A 24,152-nucleotide genomic window follows, 5' to 3' on the forward strand; every position below is an offset into this window, starting at 1 on the left:
CGTGGCGCGTTGGGTGGGGACCTGGAGCTGCTTCCTCCCACGAGAGCACCTTCCTTTCGTTGAGTCTCGACATCCTGCTGCACAGAGAGGATGGCAACAGAGGAGGATTTGCGCATGCTGAAGCTTTGGAAGAGATTTATCAAATCACAGACAACATCCAAGGCAGGAAAGGAGTCACCCAAAGAGCAAAGAACGCCAAATTTTTCATGCTACCACAAGGTGATTCAATTAAGACAGCTGTCTACAATGATAGATAAAGACTTAAATGTCTCTGTGGTCCAACATTCAAGCAAAGGATACGCCGCAGAAATTTGAGAGAGGCTTATGAAATGGATTTAAAGCAGCAAGGTGACTTGCAATGTTACTTCCCAAAAGCCAATTAATTCATTCTGAGGGTGTCGTACAGTACTTCTGAAGCACGAGACAGAAAAGTGAGAAACCTCGCAGACCTTCAGCAAGTTCATCGAATGGACAGAAGTTCATTATAACATAATCCCTTTGTGTTTTTTAAGATTTTATAGCAAATGTGAGGCTTTGAAACTAAAATTCACTGGGAGTGATAACCACATACACTGCTCTAGCATGTAGCCTACAATTCAATAAAGGCTCTTCTTTACAAAAAACTTGTATCAAAGTTTTCACAAGGAATTCATAATGACACCTTTAAAAAAATCGTTCACACAGAAACATATTGTTCGGGAAGCCTGATACAAATAATGAAATGAGAAGCACACAGTAGCTGTCCGTAAAGAGAAGAGAATGATCGCTTATTGTCTAAAATATAGGTGCTTAATGTTGTCTCTTCACCTACCACATTATCCACCTGCTTTCTGTTTGAGTGCACGCAGCAGAATACCCAAAGCAGAAATCCATCTAGCTAGTCCTTGCGACTCCTGGCATGAGATTTCTTTCACCATTTTGGCTGAGATATTCAAGGCTCGTGTATACACTTTTTGGCAGCAAAATGCGGCTTTATTCCCAAGGCTTCAGAAGTAGCATAACTGATTGGGAAGGCACGGCATATTTACGTACGGAATAATAATTGTGTTCGCTCCAGAGCCATCATGGCTGTAATTCACACGAGGGCTTTTGGCTTACTCCATAAATCACGATAATATTGGTTGCATTGTTTATTATCGCTGGGAGCTTCGCAGGGCTTTGCCCAGCAGGCACTGGGCGCTCACCCACCCAGAAGCCGACTGCAGGACCAAAGGAAGAGGTATTTTTGCTAGCACATGGCCAAAGGTAGCCAACAAAAAAGCACTTCAAGTCTTAGTGAGCATCCAGGCCGTTATCCTGTGTCTATTCACCGGCTACCTCCTGAGAAAAGCTACCATTACCCACGTAAAAACATTCAGGATGGTAAAGATCACATAAATCACAGATCACCAGTGGAGATGGCAGCTACCCATACAGAAGGCAACTGATGCTCAAAGAGCACAGAGGCTCCAACAGCCCAGAACAAGCCCTGGCTTTGCTTTATACAGATTTAATCAGTCCTCTGTATGCCATAATCAGCAGAAAAATTAAGACTCACTCTTTTGCTATCAGAATCTCTCATCAACTTTTTTTTAATTGGTTAATCACTTTCTCCACATACAAGCCACGTGCTCAAGATCCCTAGCCGTCCAATGTAATCTGTTCACATTACGTCTTTTGGAAATTTCCCCATCTGTACATCCGTCTTGTAAAACATTATGGGCGTCTTCGGTAGATCTTTGTTTGATGGACTGCAAGTGTTCTGCTTCCTAGTATATCAGCAATACTCTCAAACTCCCCAGAACTTCAGATAAACAACTAGCTAATTAGATTTTACGGTTTTCAGGTCTGCCTAGCCTTTCTTTACTTCATACCCAGTGCCACATTTGGTTCTGGATTAGATAACTGCGCAATAACCTGCCACTGTCCTTCCCTTCATTTGCAACTTCTCAGCGAGCAGTGCATCACGTGGGCAATCGCACAACACCGCGTTCCACATTTGTCTTCACTTGCCCTTTCAGCTTGCTGCCATTTTCTCCTTAGTGAGATAAATTGTACCAGTTAAAGGACACAGAGACACAAGCCTTTAATCAAAAGGAGGAAGAGGCAGCAGAAGACAGGGAGAAAAGCATTTGTCCACACATCCAAAGACAGAGCACTTTGGTGAAAAGGGAAAACGTGAGATCTTCCTACCGCCTTCAGTCTTGGTGGTGGCAGTGAATTCAACATCATGCAATAATCTTTCCTGTTCAAGGGCTCCTTAGTACTTCATGTCCTGTTATTATGATATTCTATTAAAATCACTGTTTTGCATTCCTGAGGAGCTTATTTGGCTGGGAGCATGCAGTTCTCCTGGGCAATCTCAGCTGAGCAGCACTGGTCTCACCCTAAAGTGAGCAGTAAAGAGGCTTGAGCAAGGACTGCAGGATAAAGCCCTACCAGTGCAAGAGTAGCATTAATCCACTGGATATACAGCCATGTGCCTTCTCTTGCTTACAATAGGAGCTGGCTGCTGACACCCAAAGATTCAGAGAGGAACCTCAGGGGACCCTGATGCCAACCATCCGTAGGTACATGCATGCTAGCTAAGGCCTCAGCGTGGATGGAGGGGCTGCAAATTTGGCACCCTGACATTGGTCTGAGGACGGCATTCACAAAGGAGCTCAGTTCTTTCCCTGGTGAACCTTATGCCTTGGAAAACTCTGGTCTCAGCAAGAACTTAGAGAATATATCCATTATCTGAGCTCGGACTTTCAACATGGGACGTTTTACGAACGTTTTTTTCTTTTGCATACCCAAGCCTACAAGCTTACCTCTCATCATGGTACAACCCAAACCATCATGACCAAGGATAGAGAGTTTAAAAAGAAAAGAAATCCTCCTCAAGTTGCTTAAGTTAGAAAGTAGCCCAACAGACAACATGACTTAACCATCCCAGGCTCCAAGAGGCTAGCCACATACTCGGGGCTTTCCCAGTTTCCCCCAGTGCCTTCTAAATTTTGAGACTGGAAATATTTATGACAGAACATAATTTCTGCGCCGCAGTGATAGCTGTTCAGCTGTCAAGTACCACTGTCTGCTGTCAGTCACCAGACTATATTGAGTTGGGCTACCACCAATGGCAGGAGTCAGAGAGAAAATGAGAAGCAGAGACCAATTTCACACTCCGCCAAAATGAACAAATTTGAGCCAGACCACGAAGCTAATGATCACTGATGAGGTCTGGCAAGAAAGTGAACAAGTTGATAACTTGACAGTTTGGCAGAACCTGCTAGTATTTGCTGAAGCCTGAGCTGTGCTCACATGGCGTAAATCATTCCTGCCCGGGCTGTCTCTCACTCAATTAGCTATTTTGCAGGAACAAGGAGTCACAGCAGAATACGCGTCGCAGCCAGAATGAGCAACTCCATCTGCAAAAGCCTTAAAAATAGATGTACGCAAGACGAGAGATACAGAAAAAGCAAAACAAACTCTCTCTTCTCCTCGCTGCCACAGACAGATCTGGGCAGGTGGACTGACATCCTTCAATCGCAAAAGCCCCACTTAAATCAACACGCTGTCTTCTGTAGCCTACAGGTAATAGCATTCACCTCTTTAATCAGTAAAAGTAGTATAACAGGATATCTCAGTGTCTAAATATTTATGAATACTAAATCAGTAGTTACAGGCAAAACAGAGATGGGTTCTTACAGTCACATTTGTGCAATCCCGGCTGTACATGGGCCATTGTGAAAAACAAAAAAACCCCTCAAGTCTGTTCTGCCCAGATTCAGCTATTCAGTGAGATGGGATGTGTGTGCAGGGAGGGGGAACAGCAGAAAACTACAGGGTCTCTCCAATTCAAATATAGGACCCTGGACACATTTAGGTCCTTTTCTATCATACTAGATGACAGTCTGGCCCGCATCAGTACAACACAGTCTGAACTAAATAGTCAAATTTTGTGAGTAAAACAAAAAAGATCAAGTAGCTACTTGAAGTATACTGAAGGGAAGGGGCAGCTGTGCACAGAAAAGTTAATGTAAAAATATTTCAGGATACAAATAAGAACTGGTGCTGGTATTAAACATAGAATAGTGAGAGAGATGCTCAAGCAAGGGAAGGCTTTAACACTCTAAATGTTTAGCCAAACTGGACAGAAAGAGAGAAGGGAGAACATTTATATTAAGGAAAAGTAGACAAGAGGCCTTTATCTTGCTTTCTCTGGAGCAAATGCTTCCAATAAAAATGACAGACATTGTATTTTCGCAGAGTCTGGGCTCTTCCTTACCCTTCCTTGAAATGCAAGCATCAAAAAATCACCATCAAAACCTTGATCAGAATCCATGGCAACGGGCTGAGCCCTAAAGGGCACAATTACGCTCCGCTCCAAGCTAGAAGCACTAGTGCAGCATACTCAGGCAGTTTATTAGCTGGTGCTAGGAAGGCTAGGAATAATAGTGCCCAAAACGAAGCATACTTTCCCTACACACCTCACCCTTGCAAAAATTGCATTTGCTTCAAGTCATTTCTTCACCCAAGAGAGAAAAGCTTCATCCCCAACTCCTTCTCCCACCCCATCATTTTTCAGGACTGCCTGCTTTTGGCCCCGGCTCCACGCTCTGACTGCAGGAGCCACGCAGGCAATACTAGCAACGAATTCCCATCCCGTATTTTAATAAATTTTCAATGAAGACAGAGCTTACTTAGGCACAAAATTTCAGACTGGACATTCAAAGCAAATGTGATCTACTTAGGAAAAGTACACAAGAGAAAAATAAGCTGTTTAGTCTTCAAGTTGTTAGTCTAAGGTCCGAATACTACAGTTGCAAGTTTTGACCGAGGTATACCAATAAGGAAAATGTTCATACTATGCCTTTGGTAGTGTTACAAATATCTATTCAAGGAGAACACTTAAAACAGTGCTTTCAAACACGGGCAGGCATACATTAGACACTTATAGCTCTGTTATCCCTTCTTCCTTAGCCTCAGCTCTTGCAGAGAGTTCAGCCGGTTTCTAATTAGAGCCTGTGTCTAGTTGGCACAGAGTTACAAAGGACATTAAAAATTGTGTTACCATGTCACAAGCAAAAACAATCTCCCAAAATAAAGGAGCCCGGGAAGTTAGGAGGGCACTGATGAGAAAAGTCCTTTCCAAGCCTCATTCATCTCTGGGTTTCAGCACTCCCAGGAGTGAGAGGAGCGTGGAAAGCCACAGGAACTTATCAGTCCTCTAATGTCCACTACAGGTATGACCTGCATCGCTGTATACCAAAACTACAGTTTGCCAGGTTGTTTTGCTCTCCTTTATATAAAGAAATTATATTTTGTTTAAACGAAGCCATGGTTACTCAGAGGTTTTGGATGTTTCACAATGCTTGCATGCACAAACGTTTGTTTGTGTGTATAACTTAGTCGACAATAGGACAGAGATAACACGAACCACCAGCTCCACAGCAGAGCCCTCCACTTCTAGAGCTGCCAATGTACCCAGAAGTCGCAGAAGCAGCTTCGTGACTGTTTGCAAAACGTTGTTGTTGAGCTGCCAGTACCTCCACATCAGCCCAAAGATCTGAGGCTTTCTCTCCATCTCCACAATTTCCCATCCCTATTTCAAACCTCGCTATATCATTTTATTATCCCACATGCCCAGGACTCTGAGCTGTTGCTACTCATTTAGATGAAAAAGGATGTCTGCTGAACAATTTTAAAGGGAGTTCTTCTCTTCTAGCTATACTTTAAAAAAAAAATCTGTAGAACATGCAAAAAATAATAGCCTGCTTCTGCCAAGAAGGAACTGTAAGAAAATAAATATTTCTTTTCTGAGTTGAATTTTTTAAGCTGAATATACACAATAAAATAGTACTCTTCTGCTCATTACTCTCCTGATGGGATCACAGATGGCTTGAACTTTTTAGTCAAGTCTAAAGAAATCAGCCAGTTATGACAACTGCTGCATTTGCTCAGTGTCTCAGCTAAAAAATGGGAGAGCTAGAGAGAGGGACGGAGGGACAGAGAGACAGGGGAGGAAGCAGCCTTCGCAGCTGGAGGGTTCACAGGTGCGTAGGACCCCATTCATTTCCTTGTCCCATGAAGCAAAAGCAGCCATGTCTACATTATTCCTGGCAGACCTGCAGTGATGGATATGCTGCTCTTCATCTTGCTCACCTTCATTAGTCCCCTAAAATTTTTTGCTAATTTTTTTCCTCATATTGTCTTTCCTGTCGCAGCTACCTTGGACACAGAAACAGATTAGTCCCTGACCTGTTACAAGAACCTTGTGGGGTTTGGGGCTTTTCATTTGTGCTTTTTTTTTTTTTTTTTTGAACATTATCGTCACATACCCTCTTGTTCTTTTTTTATAGGTTTTTACTTTTGATCCAGAAACTTGTGTCTGTAGTATCCAGGGTAGCTAGAAGCAAGACCTTTCCCATGCTTACACCTAGCCATCTCACTCTAAAGGTCGGAGATGCACTACCATACATGTCATGAAAAGGATGACTGAAGATGAACTGAGGTTCCCTCCCCTTCTATCCTGAGATGTTGCAAAAAGTAATATTGTTTAATTGAGGAGGGTCAGTTACTGAGAAGAGCCTAAGTTTTTCATTTTCTATCAAATTGGAAGTTCAGGGAGTTTAACCCCTGTTAAAATGGGCCAGTTCAGCCGGGTTGTGTCCCACAGCACAAAGCCATCCATACGGGCACAGCTCTGGAGTTCAGAAACACTCACCACAGGTCGTTCTCTCCTTAGGAGGTAGATAGCCAAGTCCTGCACCGGCGAGGGAAGAACCAGACTCTTTTCAGAGGTGCACCGAGAAAGGACAAGAGGCAACAAGCACAAGCTGAACGAAGGAAAATTCTGACTAGCTATCAGGGAAAGAAAAATGTCATAATGCAGTGCTCAAACAGGGTAGAAAAGCTAAACAGAGGTTGTGTAATCTCCATTCTTGGAGATGCCCAGAACTCAGATGGACAAGGCAACTGGACAGCAGAGAAACCTGATCTCATGTTGAAGTGAGCCCTGCTTTAGGCATGGGGTTGGACTAGATGACCTCCCAAGGTGCCTTCCAACCTCAATTATTCTACGATTCTGCAATCCAGTAAAAACCAATGAACTTCCTCACAGCTTAATTTTACCTGAGAACTACTGAATATCACAATTCAAAATTTTCTGCTGTGGGGAAAGCCTGCTTTAATTTGGCTTTTTTTGCTAGGCATTGGTTCTAAAGTTGTCCTCTTTTGTTAGCAATTCCATTTAACAATGCTAAATACATCTTCAGAAAGGAGCTCAAAACCCTTCACAATTCATTATTACAATAGTCAGAATTTTTTCTAGAGAGACATGCCTAGCGTCTCTTATAAGTAATTGGTATATCATGGAAAATTCTATCCTCTAAGATACAGTAAAAGCATTTTGAAGCAGCCCTCTCTTTTCTAGCATGTACGTTACATAAAGCTTCCTACATGGAAGCCTCACGTCAGTCAGTAATAGGACAGGACCAGGATCCCCAGAGCCTCTACAACAACAACCCTTATCAGCACCAAACAACTCAGTATTAGAGCTGCCACAAAACTCATGCAACTTTATCTCCATCTACATCACAACAAAAATACAATGCACTGAGGACAATCGAAATGGTTAAAGACAACATGATGTAACAATGATTTCAGCAAAATTGCAGTATTTTTTTATTCATTCATCTCCTGACAACCCTCAAAGCAGCCTAAGTTTTCTTTGCTTTTTCTCTCCTAACTTTAACAAGGCAGAAGAGGTCATTTGAGAAATCCAAACTGTTACCATACTAAAAATCCAAGCTCTGAGTTATTTAAATTAGCCTAATCAGACTATGATAATAAAGAATGTGTCAAATAAACAACTTAAAGCACTTCAAAAAAGCCTAGAAGTGGCTGGAGAATTCAATACATGGAGATTTCCTCAGAATACATTAGTGGTAATAGTCAACACTTCTATTAAATTTCCTCCCTTGAGGAACATGCATTAATAAATCCCTGTCTTGTTGTAATGAGACATTTATCTTCTGGAGGCTGGTAAATCTACATTCAAAACTGGTTACCCTTTCTTTTGTTAAACCCTACCAGAAGCAATATAGAAACAAGTTGCTTATTTTATGGACTTTTCCCTTCCTTCCTCCTTACCAGCACATATAGGGAACCGGGCTTGACCGCCTTTGGGAAATAAACAGAAGAGATCCGCAGGAGACCAGAAGATATTTCCCTTCCTGAGCTTATCTTCCACAGCCAAACCAGTACTTTGAGTCTCCAAAAACGGTTTCGTTTACAAGGAAAGGAGGTTTTCTGCTAAGGCAGTCCTGGGTCTCCGATGGGAGTCACCATCAGGCAATTCCCAACCCAGATTTCTTCTCAGACAGTGCTACCGAGAGGCAACAGACGCAAAACCAAGGGGCTCCTTCTTCATAGCAACCAACTCCTTCATGAGGCACAGCAGTCAAATCCTTCCCCCAGGACTTACGGTTTGCACAGCCTCTTCAGGGTGGTGAAGATGCTCCTCTCCCAGTCACTTCTACATGTGCCTTCACCACTCGGGGCTGAGGGCTACAAGCTCTATCAGAAACGAGTCATGTTGCGAAGGAAAGGCCACGCAGCTGTTGAGCCTTAGGTACAGTAAGGATAGAGCGTTCCCTCCCCGCAATCTCATATATTAATTCAACATGTGATACAATAGGAGAAACACAAAAGCAAACTAAGGAGAAAATGATTTCCAAGTAGTTTGGGGGTTTTTTTAAGCTTGGAGAGCTTTTTAAAGCCTGCACTGACATAAATAAGGACCTGTAGCTTTTCCAAAAGCATTTCAGTCATACATATAACTAAAACCATAGGGAAGATTTAGAGCACAAAAGAGAAAGAATACAATGTACAGGAAGCTGTACTGAAGCATGGCTTCCCACCGACGTCAAAACAACAGCACAAAGGATCGTAACAAAGACTTACAGGGAGGAGTAAGAAAATAACAGTCATCTTCATCAAAACTGTACTTAGAAAACTCCAGAAAGTTGCTATGCCTATTAAAATCAGAAATTGGAACCAAAACCCTTTAATTTATTTGCAAAAATACTTCCAAATACAGAAGCAGTGGATTTATGAATGTCTGACTCTGCTGCTAGCCCAAGGCCACGTGCATCTTCCAGATCCACAGTCATCATCTGGTCCCAGACAAGTTCTGCAGTGCTCCATAGACTTAAAGCACACTTTTAACCAAACCGGTATGTTTTTCTCCTAAGGTCCACCACCTCCTACACTCCTTATTTTAGACACATCTTTCTCCCATCTCAATTCACCATTAATCACAGGTCCAGGAAATGATCAAACTTATCCAAAGCAATCAGCTTTGACATTGAGTCTTTTCCTGGAGACACAGCCCAAAGCTATTGAGAAGCATTTGAGAAGGCAAAAGCCGAAAGCAATTTCCCTGCAAACCCCTGAGCTGTTCTGAGAAAGAGGAAAGCAGATGTTCATACGTAAAAGCAAATGACCGCATCCCCTTGGACAGTGAATCTCAGTTATGGCGAGTCTGAGTTACATATTACCTGGGGTTTACCTATTATCCAGGACTTTGTGCCCGGGATATTCCAGCCCTCTGCTGTCCTGGGCAATAGAGAAGTGATGCCAGTCCCCAAAGAGCAACCTAGCACGCTTTCCACATACTTCATGCAGGCTCACAAACCGTACAGAGGAATGGCAACAGAGTTCAGATTGAAGCTGCTCTCTAGCTTAACAGTCATAAAATTATACAAGCAATTTCCTTCTGTATTGCAATGTATTTACTAACAACTAGCCAATTGACTAACTTGCAAAGCTATAAGAAAACAGTATCAAAGGTGCAGTTAAAGAGAGGTGGCATTTTCATTCCCAGCTTAACTTTGCATTCCCTGCCTTTCCACATCACAGCCATGCTGCTGCATGCAGACTACTTCTGCACGGACTTATGTCCTAGAGATCAGGTGTGAGTGAATCTCTTTTGGTGAAGAGTAGCCTGCCACAAACATGGTTTTTGTCATCACAAAACTATGTAAACATCTGAAGTTTGAACTTGTTACAGGATTTCAGCTAGAAGGAAAAAAGAAAAAAAGAAAAAAAAAACAGAGTCCAAGCAGCAGGTGACTTCACCCTCTCATTCAGTGGCTAGGACATTTATGCAGGCTGGGGAAGACCCGGATTTTGTGCCCTTTTCTGCCTGAGAAGTGTAAAGGATGGCTTGGCTATACACCTAGAGGGTTTTCCAGGCAGCAGGAACAGTTCTCAAGCACTTTAGAGGATGCACAATTAAATATAGCATAATTAAGCAGTCACCACCACAGGGAGAGAAGCCCACGGGTCCCAGCAGGCTGGAGCATCAGTCTCACTGCTGGTCCATGCAAGTACGTCACGCCACGCAGACCGCCTGAGGGAGATTCGCATGCAGCAATTAGGGAGTGCACCTGAAAAGCAGAAACTTTTATTCATGTCTCTACTGGAATCAGGCCATTACAAGACTTTCACTTCTGGAAAAACAGACGAACAATCATGAAGGAGCCCAGCCCTCTGACTGAAACCTGTCCATATTCTACAAAACGGACAAATATCCTCTAGAAAGAAGTTGGGCCTGAAGTCCACGACTTGATTTTGTAAATGACGGGTCTAGATTTTTGGATCAGCCCTCTCTCTGCTCAAACAACATTAAAACAGTAACAGAACCACCTCTTGTTCAACAAATTACAACACGGGAAGAGCAGGGAAAAAGAGCCCCCACTGACGAATGGTGGCAGGGGAACAGGCTCCGACCGCCTCCAGATTTTATGGTGCCCCCATAAACATGATCCACAACAGTAATAAAGTCAGACTAATATGACACAAAAAGGACAGTTGCAACAATACGCAGGTGTCAATCGTACACCTGGCCTGACAGCTTTATTACTGCAATAGCTCATTATTACAACAGGACATTTTAGCACACACAAGATACTTCTAGGGAGAAGATGACTACAGGACAAGGTACATTACTATCAGCAATAATTACATGCCACAACTCTATTTCACTAACGGGAAAAGACAATAGCATATCATAAGCTAGAATGACATCTAAACCTTCGTTCTGAATCACAACAAGCCCTTCGGTATAACATTACAGGAAGCCTTTTGTTTTTCCTAACTCCTTGTCACAAAGTTTGGCTTTACCTAATGAACGTACCTATGCAGAAAACGATACCTTCATTTTCCTGCAAAGACAAAAGTCTTCCTCTGTTCCTTTCTTTACAGATAATAATCTTTCGCTTGCCTACACAGATAAGACAACTCATTGCCTGCTTTTTCATCTATTTAACATTCTCCCAATCTATTACACTCTATTACTCCTCATAACTGCACTCTGAATGTCCAAAAAACTCCCCAGAACTTCAGAAGGAAATAAAGAAGAAACCCAGAACCCACATGAAGATCCTTGGTAACGCCAGACCCCCAAAATCTGGCTTTCTCAAAAGAGTCCGCTCCTCCTTTTATCCCTCTCCCCTCTCCTGTGACTTTGGCTTGAGTTTTCTAAAGTTTTCTGTGTGTCAACACACATTAAGGCGCAAAGAACTTATCTTCTGGCTTTTCCCATTAATCCGCCTTAATGAACCCGTAAGTTTAGCGTCGCCCCCTGCAAAGCCAATTCTATAATAAAACTTCAGGGTGGGTTTTTCTGATGACATTAATGATCACTGGACCAGCAAGGATGAAAAGTCATTTTCTCCTGCTGCCTCAGATGTTTTCATGATATAATTTCATCCTAAACAAGGAGTGCATATACTTACGTAGAGCTGCATACCACAAAAGGGAAAAAAAGATTAGCAGTCTACCAAAAACCATCCAAACCAACAACACCTACTTACTACGGAGCCCTACCAAATTGGTATTGTAAAGTACCATACACAAGGGAGGAGGAAAGATGGGAGGGAGGAAAGGGTTGAAAGGAGGAAACAGGACTGAAATTCATCCTTGAATCATTTAGCTGAAGTCAATGGAACAAATTCAGAATGAATTTGCTCCTCTGTAAATGGTTGTCACCCCTCCAGGCAACAATAACCTTCTCTTGGGAGACAATGGTAATTCAGCAGGACAAAACAGAAACGTGCTATGAAATACTCAAACACTCAGCAGCCATCTCTGAAGCCCTCAGAGCTTCAGCTCAGATAGCCAAGGGCAGGAACAGTTCACCAAATTGCTCCTTCTAGAGAGAATAACTCAGGGTCCATGAACGCACATCGTCACCCTCTACTTCCCAGATGAGCTTTTAACCCAATGATACTGTGCATATGTTCTGAGAGGCTCGTGGTTCATGGAAAACAGGGGACCCCATGCACACACACATTTTATTAGTATTTTTATAGTGTTCGTCTTTAATAAGAGAAAGATAAAGCAGCGTAAAGATAATGTGTCTATGAAAAGTGAAAATGGTTAAAAAAAGAATTGCTGTTTATCATGGTATTAACATGAAAAATATATCGAGACTGTATCAGACGCAGATTATGGTATCTCTCTGAAAATAGTCTTTTTGGCCACTTTCCTGCCAACCTTTATGCACGTGCTCAGCTTTTACATGCATAAAATAGTTTAACTTATTTCATAAGCATCACAGAGGCTACTCACATCCATAAAAATACACCTATGAGCTGCACAGCCACAGGTAGATGCTGGGCAAGCCCTGGGGAGGGAGGTCACCAGCACTGAACCCAGGTGCTTCTGCACCCAGTGCTGAGCCTAAACAAAACGGAAATGCAAAAGTGCAAATGGAAACATGGAGAAGCCTGAAGACTAACCAGTTTCGGATGAAACAGGTGAAAAGCTGCCTTTCAAGTAAAGCTCTAAAGAGGGGCAGATTTAGCCATACGTTTGTTACATTTGTGCCAACCACATTTAATTGCGCTCTCATAGCGCAGCAACAGCTGGGCTCCAGATGAAAATCTAGGCCAAAGGAAATCAGTGACAAAATTCCAGATGATTTCAAGGGCTGAAAGTTTCACAGTACGAAGTGGACCTCCTTGGAGTCCAGCACCCCAGAAGTCTCTTCCTACATCTCCTCCTTGTCTAGCTTTATGGCTTGGACTGGAGAACAACGATCAGATTTTAGCTGGTAAACGCTGTCCTACAGGCGACAAGAATACTCTGCCCCTGTTACCGTAAGGACACAGAGGTCACAGTCGCGTTCCTGGAGACATGCAGAATTTCATAGCTTCAGAACATCAAATTAAGCAAAAGGCAGAACTATTCCTGCACCAAGATACTTCTGCACACGACCCAGTGATCCTCCCTGTGAACTAATCAGATATTGTTTTAATACCCAGCTACATCATTATTTAGAGTATTAGGACCTAGAATACAATAGAGCAAAGCTTCTTCTTTTGAAAATTTGTAGCGGTTGTTTCCGACTTTTTAAGTTGTAATAGGAATACACAGAAATAACAATAGTGCAATAGTGGAAAAAATAGCATCCTGGTAGACTGAATGGCCACAAATTCCTGACAGTGGGTCCCATTTCCCTTAAATAAATTCAACTTTTGGACACAAACTATGATCTCACTGATCTCTGTGAGGAATATTTCAGAATCAGGTTCCACATCCTAACCACAGCTGAAGCCAAAGTCTCTCACAAAGCGCCATGACCCTGTAAACTCAGCAATCTAGAGAGGATGTAATTTGAAACAATACAAAATAAATCTAGTCTATAAAATGCCTCACTATGCCATGCCTAACACCTTTAGGTATATTCTCAATCCATGACACAGAAGATGCATCAATAACACTGATTCAGGAAATGACAGCAAAATCATCGTTTTTCATGCGTTTAAAGAATGCAGATAAACTGCCAGCAAATTCACCATCTTCTGCAGTTTTTTATTTATTCCCCTTTGGTGGAATTTTTCTAGTTGGAATATGTAAGATCAACTTTCTTTTAAGTTCATTAACAAAAACGGCAGACAGTCTCTATAACAGCATCAGTCAAAGCAACAACATGCATCTTTTAATTAACCACTATATCATAAAGTGAAAGGCTGTTACCGCTTGCAAATGCAAAAGTCAAAACATATTCCTGCAGGGCAAAATTCAGAGATAACTGCTTTCAAATGGTTTTATGTTTTTAAGACAGTTAGACAAGCCTTCAATTAGAATTCCTCAGGGAAAGCCTCACTGCTATCCCAGAGCCTGCACCGCTATTTCATGTCTTCCAGGCTAATGCACCCAGTACCGACTTCTTAAACACATTATAATCCACATGGGCTGGCAGTGAAGCATGAAGATACACGGTAGTTAAAGCAGTTTTATTTTGTGCCTAAAGATAGCAGATTATTATTATTATTGTGAAAACAACCACTTCAGCCCTACCCAAGGGCCGGGCAGCAAAACGGTTTGTTAGGTGATGCCCAGGCAGGCACTGCTGGGAGAGAGAGAAACGGGAGCAAATTGCATCTTCCTGTAAAGCCTATGGAGGGACTTGCATTCATTAGGAGCTGCAGCAATTAATAACAAGGAGAATCACACACATTCGTTTCTCCAAGGAACAGTCTGTACTTGTTAACTAAGAAGCATCCAACAAGAAACGTCCCTGCAAGGAAAAAGAGGCAGACAAAGTGCCGTCATCTTATCTTTCTCCCTACATTAAAAGGATTAAATTAGTTACGCCTAATATGTTTTGGAAGTGTGCAAGAATCCCAGTAGTAGGAAAAATCAGTCCACCGCTTATTACCCAAAAGGGGCTCAAAAATGCACAGGATTCAAGCTGAAATACGCTTGAAAGAAACTGGTGACTATCCCAGTCAGAAGAGGAAGCCATGTTACAGCAGAAGATGGTTATATAATGATGATGTAGGTCCAGGAAAGCTTTTACAACATCTAATAAGAAAGGCTAATATAAACTATAAAAAAATTGCCTACTTTTCCATTGTCAGTTTATGAATTAACTGCATAATTTCACCTATATCCACTTTGTTACTGAATTCTGAATATATGTATTTTCAACAAGACATTCAAAAAATGAATTGCACATTTCTGCATCTTGTCACTGTCAAAGCTACATTCATTTATCAAGTGGAGCTACTGCTACTCCAAAACTTCAGGCACCTTAAAAAAAATTCTCAGAAAGAATGATCTGTTTTTCAGTTTGTGATGGAAACAGAAAACACTGAATTTCATCAGTGTTTATATTTACTCAGGAATATTCCACCTTAATTACTTGTGCAAATGAGATTATTTTTCTCATATGTAAGAGATCTGCCTTGACACAAATATCATTACAAATATATCAGAATGCATATAGCCAGTACATTTAGAATATTTGAATATTATCCTAAAAATGGGTTTGCATTTGGAAACCTAGAAAACTGGGTCTTTTCTTCCAATTCTTCAGAAAATCATAAATTAGAGGTTAATCAGGAGTGATATTCACTTAAAACAGTCGAACAACATGCAAGGAGCCATGCTGCTTCCTTCAACATTACTGCAAGTTATAGCTGCAAATATATTAACATTTTGCCTCTTGCACAACCACCATGAATAGGGAAAATAAAATACACATTTTGGAATACCAATCATCTCATGCTTGGATGCATATTCAGATCACAAAAACGCAGGCATTTTTAAAAACAAGATCAATAAAGCTGGATTATGTAACATCATCTACCTCTTTCATAGCTAAAAATATAAGTCTCGAATACAAAGCAAGCTGGCGATACACTGAGACAAATTCACGCAGTGCCCCTAGAGCACAGGTAACTTCTCCACGGGGTGACATGACGTCCACCAGGGAGAGACACGATCCAGGAGGGCAGCGTAGCCCGTTATGAAGGCAGAACAAACTTGGGACAAGGCTTTAGCCTCAGCAAGGAGGTAAAGATACGGATTTGCTAGCTCCATTTCACACATTTTTGGGGCAGAGCTCTGGTGCAAATTAAATCTGTGGTTTGGGTGGCAATGGGAGAAGATCAAAGTCATTTAGCAGAAGAAATCCTCAAGACCTCCTCCCAGGTATGAATCCCAGAAAGCGCAACTTCACTTGTCCCTTGTGGGTACAAAATGCAAACTCCTGTGTAATCACTGCAGGCATCAAAAACACTGCATAATCAGCTAGTTCATGAGATGAAAAGCATCGAGTAGGTACACGTAGGCTTGGGTTCACAAAAATGGCCAACGGCGGCAGGATTCAAAGCCGTACAGAAGCAGCTTCCGTGCAAGCCAGAGCTCGGAGAGGGCCTCCTTGGCCAGCCCGGCTGCTGGGAAGAGCGTGAGGTACAGCAGCCGCTGACAGACACAGCCGAACAGCACCCGAGAGGCTGCCCCAATCTCTTCTTGGGCTTCGCGGTGTCTCGGGTCTCTTTACCAGGGGCTGAAGAACAGCTTCTCGCTCCTCGGCTTTTATTGTGCTCTTTGCAGACACAGCTTTCTTCTGCGTTAGCCTTCATACAGTTTCTGGGCAGAAGAGCTGAACGGCTAAATCATAAAAGGTTTTAAAACATGGGCAACTGCATAATCCTCTTCTGCCTCAGAGTGGCTGACAAGAGCTGAAGTAAATCTGAAAGCTTTTGATGAGGTGGATTTCCTATGCGAGCAACCTGGCAGGGCTTGACACAGAGATGCTGCGTTTCTCCAAGCCTGTGTTGGAGGATAGTTTCTTGACAGGTCAACAACTTGAGGCGCAGTCTCCATTACGGGATGACACTACAATCCTCGGAGCAAAGACAGCGAAGCCTTTTTTAAGTTGCTTGCACGTGTCCAATCACACCGTAATGGGACTTCAACAAGCGGGAGCAGCCAGGCCTTACTCATTTTTATGCCACGCATCTTTAAAACAGCGGTGGATGGAGCTTTGGAATAGCTGTTTTCCACCAAAAGTTGGTCAATCAAGACTGACAACGTGAGTCACTCTAATAACATCTCTTTAACGCTGATCTATACCCTATATCCTGCAAGTCATCCCAAGCAGCACATCCTGCCTTCGTTGGCAGCTTTTATGAGTTCAGCTGGAGGCGTTAGCACCTGAAGACAGCCACTAGCAATCTGCCATTTATCAAAATTTCAGAGCATCTCCATACATACGCTATCACAGCTGAACCCTAGCAGCGCAGGAGGCTTTCAGAGGGTAGCAAGGGGCAGGGAGATGCTGCCAAGCACACACTTCATCTGCGCTATTCTGTTTTCTGCGACCCTGCAGTGAAAAATCAGTGGAACTTTTCACTGGTATTATCACATGCCACCAAGCCATTTATTCATACACAGCATAACAAGCGTAGGCAAAATCTTAAGAGAAGACTCGGATGTTCTGTGAATGACAGATTCTTGAGAGGTCAAGCCGGCCAGTTACTATCACCAAGGCCAGTATGAATGGGCTTTGCTGCTATGTGTGTATATATATATATATATATATGTATGTATGTATGTATGTATCTTCACATCCAGATAATCCTGTGGTACATGGCCATTTGAGAGCAGGCTGTGAATACAAAAAAAAGCAACCTTTACTTTCCTGTAACGGGGTTCCCAGGGAGACCTACTGGTCTGGCCTCCTGCATGGCTTGTGTTCAAGCAGCTGAACTCTATTATTGACCCAGCCAACATGGTCATAACCAGTCTGTGGGCCAGGACCAGTCTCTGTGCTTGACCAGAGTCGTCCGGAGTAGGGCGAGTTGGTGGAATCCCAAACTATGGAAGGGCCGCTGCTAAGGCGCTACCAGCACAGATGGTTGCAGGGCTGCGGCCAGCCCTGGTGCTGCTTCATTTCCCACATGACCCAGGTGCGAGAAAAGGAGGAAATACCGGAGATGAAGACAGGTTCGATCATTTGCTTCAGTGGCCAAGATACGGTGATATAAATGGTGATATAAAACTTAATGGATGAGGATGCAATAGAAAAAACCTGGGAGAAAAGATCATGAACTCTGATTTGGGAAGGGCACACTTGCAAAAACCATTAACATGTAATAACACAAACAATCCAAAGCAAAGGTTTGCCTAACTGCCCTTCATAGTCTCCTTCCTCCACAGTATTTTGAACAACAGGGGCTATGATTTATTTGAAATCTTCTGGTACTATATTGAAAATCATAGTAATATCATCAAAAACAATAAAAGATGTCTTCAAAACTCACCCAGCTCTTAAAAATCTCTGCCTCCTTTACAGCAAGAAAGCATTGCATGGACTTTATAAACAGTACATTACTGCCCTTGCTAACCTTGGACCAGGTATTTTTCATATCCCCAATATTTCACTGGTTTTCATATCTCCAATATTTCTCTGTTTTCAATGACAGCAGAAAATCATACACACAAAAATGTGTGGATTCTGCAAATTTAGTGTTGTTCTACACCTTTTGCTGTTTCCCTCAAGATCAGGCTTTCATATGAAAAAAATCCTTGTGTTGAAATGTATTTACATTACAAAGACCCTTTGCAGTAAAAAGCAGTGCCTTTTTTTAAAATTCAATCATATAGGTACCTGCCTCAAGTAAAAAAATAATAATAAAAGACGGGATAGTATTCCTCCCCATCTACTCAACATTAATGAAGTCCTAATTTCAAAGATTAGTAGAGGCTTTGTAAAGGATATCATCATAAAATTTAGATTAATTTGCTAGAAGGTCACCTTGATTATGGAAAAAGGCTTAATTTTTTACCAGGGAAGAGAAGAATAAGGACCAATTAATATAGTTTCCTCTGAAAAAGTCTAGCTACACTACTTAATTTGCAATTCAGGCATATATTCATGTTAATAACAACAACAATAGTAATTAATAAAACATTCCAGCACCTAAAGTGAAATTCCCTCAATTCTTCAGTTCCCAGGGACCTGGAAAACCTAAAGGAGGCTTAAGAAAAGCCTTTACAAGCACTACAGACAAGATATATACTTCATTGTGCCCTGCTGGATTCTTTCAGTCCCTGTATCATTTTGTATGGTTTTAATCACTTTTGGTGAGGTATTAAATAGAAGGAGCTGATGATCATGATAAAAATCAGAGGGGGAAAGGATTTATTTCTCCTCAAAAAACTTGGCAGTAAAAAAGAGCAATTTCAAAAGAAAAAAAAAACAGAGGGAATATGCAGTTTGTTGACTATCCACCACTCCTTGCAAGGTCTGATCCAAGAGCTACAGAGCGTCTTATCGGGTATTTGACTCTGAATTATCTACAGCGAGAAGAAAAGAGCACTATAAACAAATAATTAAAGATAAAGTCACTTCTGGTCTGTAACCATGTGTGGCACAGAAACTCACCACCGCATGTATTTTAATACATTATTCCAGAAAAGCAACTTCAATAAAGGGAAAATCAGCATGGAAAGGGGACAGCAAAAAAGAGCCCCTCTTGCTTTTAGCACTTCGAAATCTAGGAAGGAAGACGAGGGTAGGAGATACATTTAAGGCACTTTGAAGGTGAAAAGTCCCACAGAAGTATGGTTGCAACAAAACATACTTATTTCCTTCATAACTATATTCTCTATTGACAACACAAAGGACAAAATTTTCACACACCCACCTCCTGATAACAGCAAAAAAAACCCAGCTAACATACTACGTCTCTCTCCGTACGCCACACGCCGATTTGGGCAACCCCTAGCTGATCAGTGGTTGGAATAAGTGGTGAGAGCTCAAGCCATGAGCGCTTCGTGTTACAACCTACCTCTGCCAGGCAGCAAACGCAGACGGAGAGTAACGACGGCTCCAGCTAACGACACAAGCGTTTCTCCAGGAAGCTCTGCAACACGAGGCTGTTGTTTTCTGAATTGTAAGGGCATCTTCTGACTTTTTACTGCTATCCAAAGCCCTGTACTTTTTATTTTTACAAAATGATATAATTGGAATCATATACTTGTACCACAGACACCATTTCACTTTTACAATATAACAAAGCAAAACTGATGTGCACTGATCTGTCCAGACAGCTTTAATAAAGCAGAACTACTTCTACAGTGTAATTTCTCTCCTGATTGTGTTACTGTAACTTATTATTTGTATGTCACAGAAAGAATATTTTACTCATTCAGTACATTAACCATAACTTTATTGATACAGAGCACCTCACTTTTGTGGTTAATGTAGGACTGAGATCCAGCACAGTAAAGTTTTATATTGAAGACATATTTTCACTTATTTCACTGTAACTGAAATGCCTGTTGAATTACGTCTCTTATCTAACTAGGCTTCACGTTATTAGCTCAAGAAGCAGATCTATCATACAACTTTTATTCATATACCCAGTAAAAATAATTTTTTCTTCTTTGAAATGGCAAAACAAAAATCCTGAAATGTATCTGTGCAACCACGTCCTCAACGATACACTGAACAATTCATATAACCAGCAGCTGTAACGTGGATGAAAAATACCAGGAGCCAAGACGATACAAAAAGCTATTATTATTCCCTGCTTGAGCAGGGGGGTTGGACTAGATGATCTCCAGAGGTCCCTTCCAACCTCAGCGATTCTGTGATTCTGTGATTATTGCATGAACCAGAAGTATCCCGCAGCGCAAAGTAAAGAGCCACAAAGAAGTACGCAGCAGGATAGAAATGCCTTCGAGACAGGTGCTGGGAAAGGCAGTTCCTCCTAAACATCCAGCCAACGTCTTGCAGGAACATCCCACGGAAACTACTTCAGCGGCTTGGGAAGGGCCAGGTACAGGGATGTATCTTATTATTTGTAGGTCACAGAGAGAATATTTTACTTATTCAGTGACATTAACAGTAACTTTATTTATTGTTCATTGTAAGTTATCACTAGCAGCAACACAAGCAGCAACATACCTGTGGTCATCCCACGTTTTGTCGGTCGTCATTTACTTCTTCCCGTAGCTGCAGACCTCAGGCTCCAGCACCTTTGAAAATGTTTTCTCTCTCTTCAGACAACTACAAGCTTCCTCCTGCTGAAAGAGGAACAACCTGGATGAACCACAAGCAGAGATCTTCCTCTTCTTGTGAGCTTCCTATGACTCCTTGAACCAATGTTGCTTGATGATAACATCCATTCGGCACTTGCCAGGGTGCCAGGATTGCTTTTCTTTACTCTCTTAAGGTTTTGCCATACAAACGTGCCCTACACTCTTAAATCCCACATAATCATCATCTGTTGTTACACAGATCTGTGCTTCACAAACCCCACTGCCTTCTGGATGGGAGGAAGTCAGCGAGAGCCAGACAAACATTCACATAGGTAAGCTGTTCACTGCTTCTCCTAGTGATTTTGTAACTTACCACTCTCACTGCAGTTGTCAAACATTTATGAAATCTAGATTGCTTTTGTAAATAAGGAAGAGCTAGATAAATAAATCACTTTTACTTACGGTTTATGGATTCAGTAGAACCATATCTACAACTGCACTGGAAAGATTTTGCTTTAGCCAAGATAAAGCAGAAGACTGGGACATTATTTAAACTCACTGTTTTGGAAAAAAAGAAATCCAAACCTTGATGTTACCCAGGCTGACACAGAAGTGATATTTGAAGCAAGAAAAAGGAAGAAGAGACTTGTCTGCAATCCCACAAAATGTTGAAAGACAGTAGTCATGGTATGCAATCTAAGCAGGGAAGCACGGTGAGAGAACAGATTCCAATAATACTTCCGCTACGACATCTTCAATCCCTTCATATACGAAATGAGATGGACAGGAGCCCTTACACTCTCACGTCACCCTGTCTCCTTGGCCTCTACACCAATAAAGCGGAAGCTGGTGGTCAAAGAGGGACAACTCACTCCTACCCCAAGCTTTCACAAGGGCTCACGGTCCCCTTGCCTGTTTTGGCCCCGCGGCAACGCCTAATTTGATTGCCAGAAGGGGTTGTGCGGTTTTCTGCACCTCTTCCTTCTTCCGCCAGGTATTTTGCTCAATGATACAACAAATCGCTTTTAATTCAAGAAATTTCCCTTTTTAATTGAACTCTGAAATTGCATTAGTCTGCATTTACGCTATCATTAACAACAAATCTTTTTTTCTTCCCTGTTAAAAGCCAAATCTGCATATCCAAAAATAGTTTCTGCCCTTTAGCCCTATGGATTTTATGTGTATATTTTTCATATTATCATCTCGTGCTTTTAGCCTCAGTAATGATATTCCAGTAATTAGAGACAAACTGGCATGCAAATTGCTGCTAGCAGGTTCCCCTCAGTTATCTCATTTGTAGCATGATAAAAATTGTACTTCCAGGGAAGTCAAAGGCAGTGACGGAGAAGCCACCCACGGCACATCGAGCAGGGGCTGCCACCCGGCGCAACGCTCGGGCTTTGCTTTCACTGAGCTGCATGCAAGGGTTGCCACGGGAGCGCAGGAGGAAAGACACGGCGCCTTTCCCCACCCAAAGCCCAAGCTTTTACAGCTCCAGCGACTCTCCGAGCTGCCTAACGTACTACGTAACGGCCGTGGAAAACCACGGCTGTCTGTGTTAGATTGGGGAACCAAAAATACATTCTTAGCAATGACAGATAGCCGTGTTTTAACTTGCTCCTTCAGTTTGGTGTTTCTAAATATACATTTTCAACAGCTACAAACCTCATGGGTGTGCAGAAGGTGACGGTATTTGCCGCGCTGCTGCACCTATGCCAAATGGGGTCGCGGTTCGCTCCGGGGTCAGCGGTCATAGCTAAAAGGAATAATTTCATACCAGCACATCTCCGATTTCAGTGGGAATGAAAGCGCCGCACAGACAGGCCTTAAGGCAGTTTTTCTACTGTGTATTTGTCCTCGCTTCGAAACATGGTGTTACCTCCGGAGAGGGAGGTTGCCAGCGAATTATCCGCCCCTCTGCCTAGTGCTGACATGGCTTAGGGAACTGGGAGTAAGAAATTCAGGAGCAAGAGCGTTTCCGCAGCAACGTAAGCGGCCATCAGCTAAAAAGGCCCTATCAAAGGTGCAACACGTGGGTCCTATTCATTAATTTTCTAAAGTCCTTTGAGATCTTGATGCTTTATCAGGGCGGTTTTGATCGTGGGTGTCGAGGTATGAAATTCTTTGAAATAAAAAGGCGCATCGCCACGCTGCAAGAAAATGAAGTATCAGCGCCCTGAATGAAAGCGCGACGCGACTAACGACAGCGTCGGGAAGCTGATGCTCGCCAAAACCAGGGCTGTATGTTAAAGCAGCCCTTCTGTACTGATAACTTTCAGAAAGGGCTATAACAGTATCCTTTCAGCTCGAGCTTTCCATCTCCGGATACTTCACGGCACTCCTACCTCCAGTATCACCTGCCTCGTAACAGCACGGCTGCGCGTTATAATATCCCCTGAGTTTTGGCAGGGCCAAAAACACTGCTGCGTGCTGATAGCAGAGACAAAGCTTTAAGGTTTGTCAGGAATTTTTTCAGAACCCCTGTATTTACACTTTTGATGCAGAAACTCCTTGCGGCCTGCGAAGCAATCACACCCATCGCCAGCGCAGGGGGCTTTCTTGTCCTTACCAGATTAAAAGGGGAAAGAGCAGCCGATGGGGGAGGCAGGGGGGTTAATCGAAGCACATCCGCGCGTGAACTTCCCAAGTTTTCACAGGCTGATTAAAACGCACGATTCCAGCCTGGGCCGGGCAGCAGGTGTTTTTTCTAGGAAGAAAAACCTAACAGGGGAGCAGGCTGCTAACATGTTATTCCCCGTTTATTTTAGGTGAGCTGTGACTGCGCACACGGGGCTGCAGGTGAGCAAGGAGCCCCAAAGAACCGGGGAAGCCCCTCGGCGAAGAGCCGCCCTCTCCCGCTCCGGCCACATGCTGGCTCTCCCCTTCCGCTCGGGAGGCACGTTCTCCCCTGGAACATCCCAAATCGCAAAGAGCCCCCCGAGGCAGCGTGACCAGGAGGCAGCCGCTCACATGCCTGGCCACAGCTGGCTGCTCCGGGGGCTGGGTTGAATCCCACCTCTGCCGGGGACCAGGACCAGGTCCGGGCTGCTTTACCCAGCCTCGTAGCGCATCGCAGGGAGCAACATGCTTTTAGCAAGGGTAATGGTGTTTACCGGTGACCACGGCACACAGGCAGGCCTCACTATCCGCAGCCCAAACGCCAGCTACGACCCCGCTTTAGGTGCACTTAACCAGCTCCCACGCAGCATCTCCCGCTTCCTCCTGCCACTTTCCCTCTCCCGTATCGTTCTGTGCAGCTCTCACACCCTTGGCTACTTTTGCCATCAACCAAGCGCGCGCACAAGTGCCGCACCAGCATTGCCACCACGGCTGGTGCC

The sequence above is a fragment of the Apteryx mantelli genome, chromosome 7 (genome assembly GCF_036417845.1).
Source record: "Apteryx mantelli isolate bAptMan1 chromosome 7, bAptMan1.hap1, whole genome shotgun sequence".
Lineage (NCBI taxonomy): Eukaryota > Metazoa > Chordata > Aves > Apterygiformes > Apterygidae > Apteryx > Apteryx mantelli.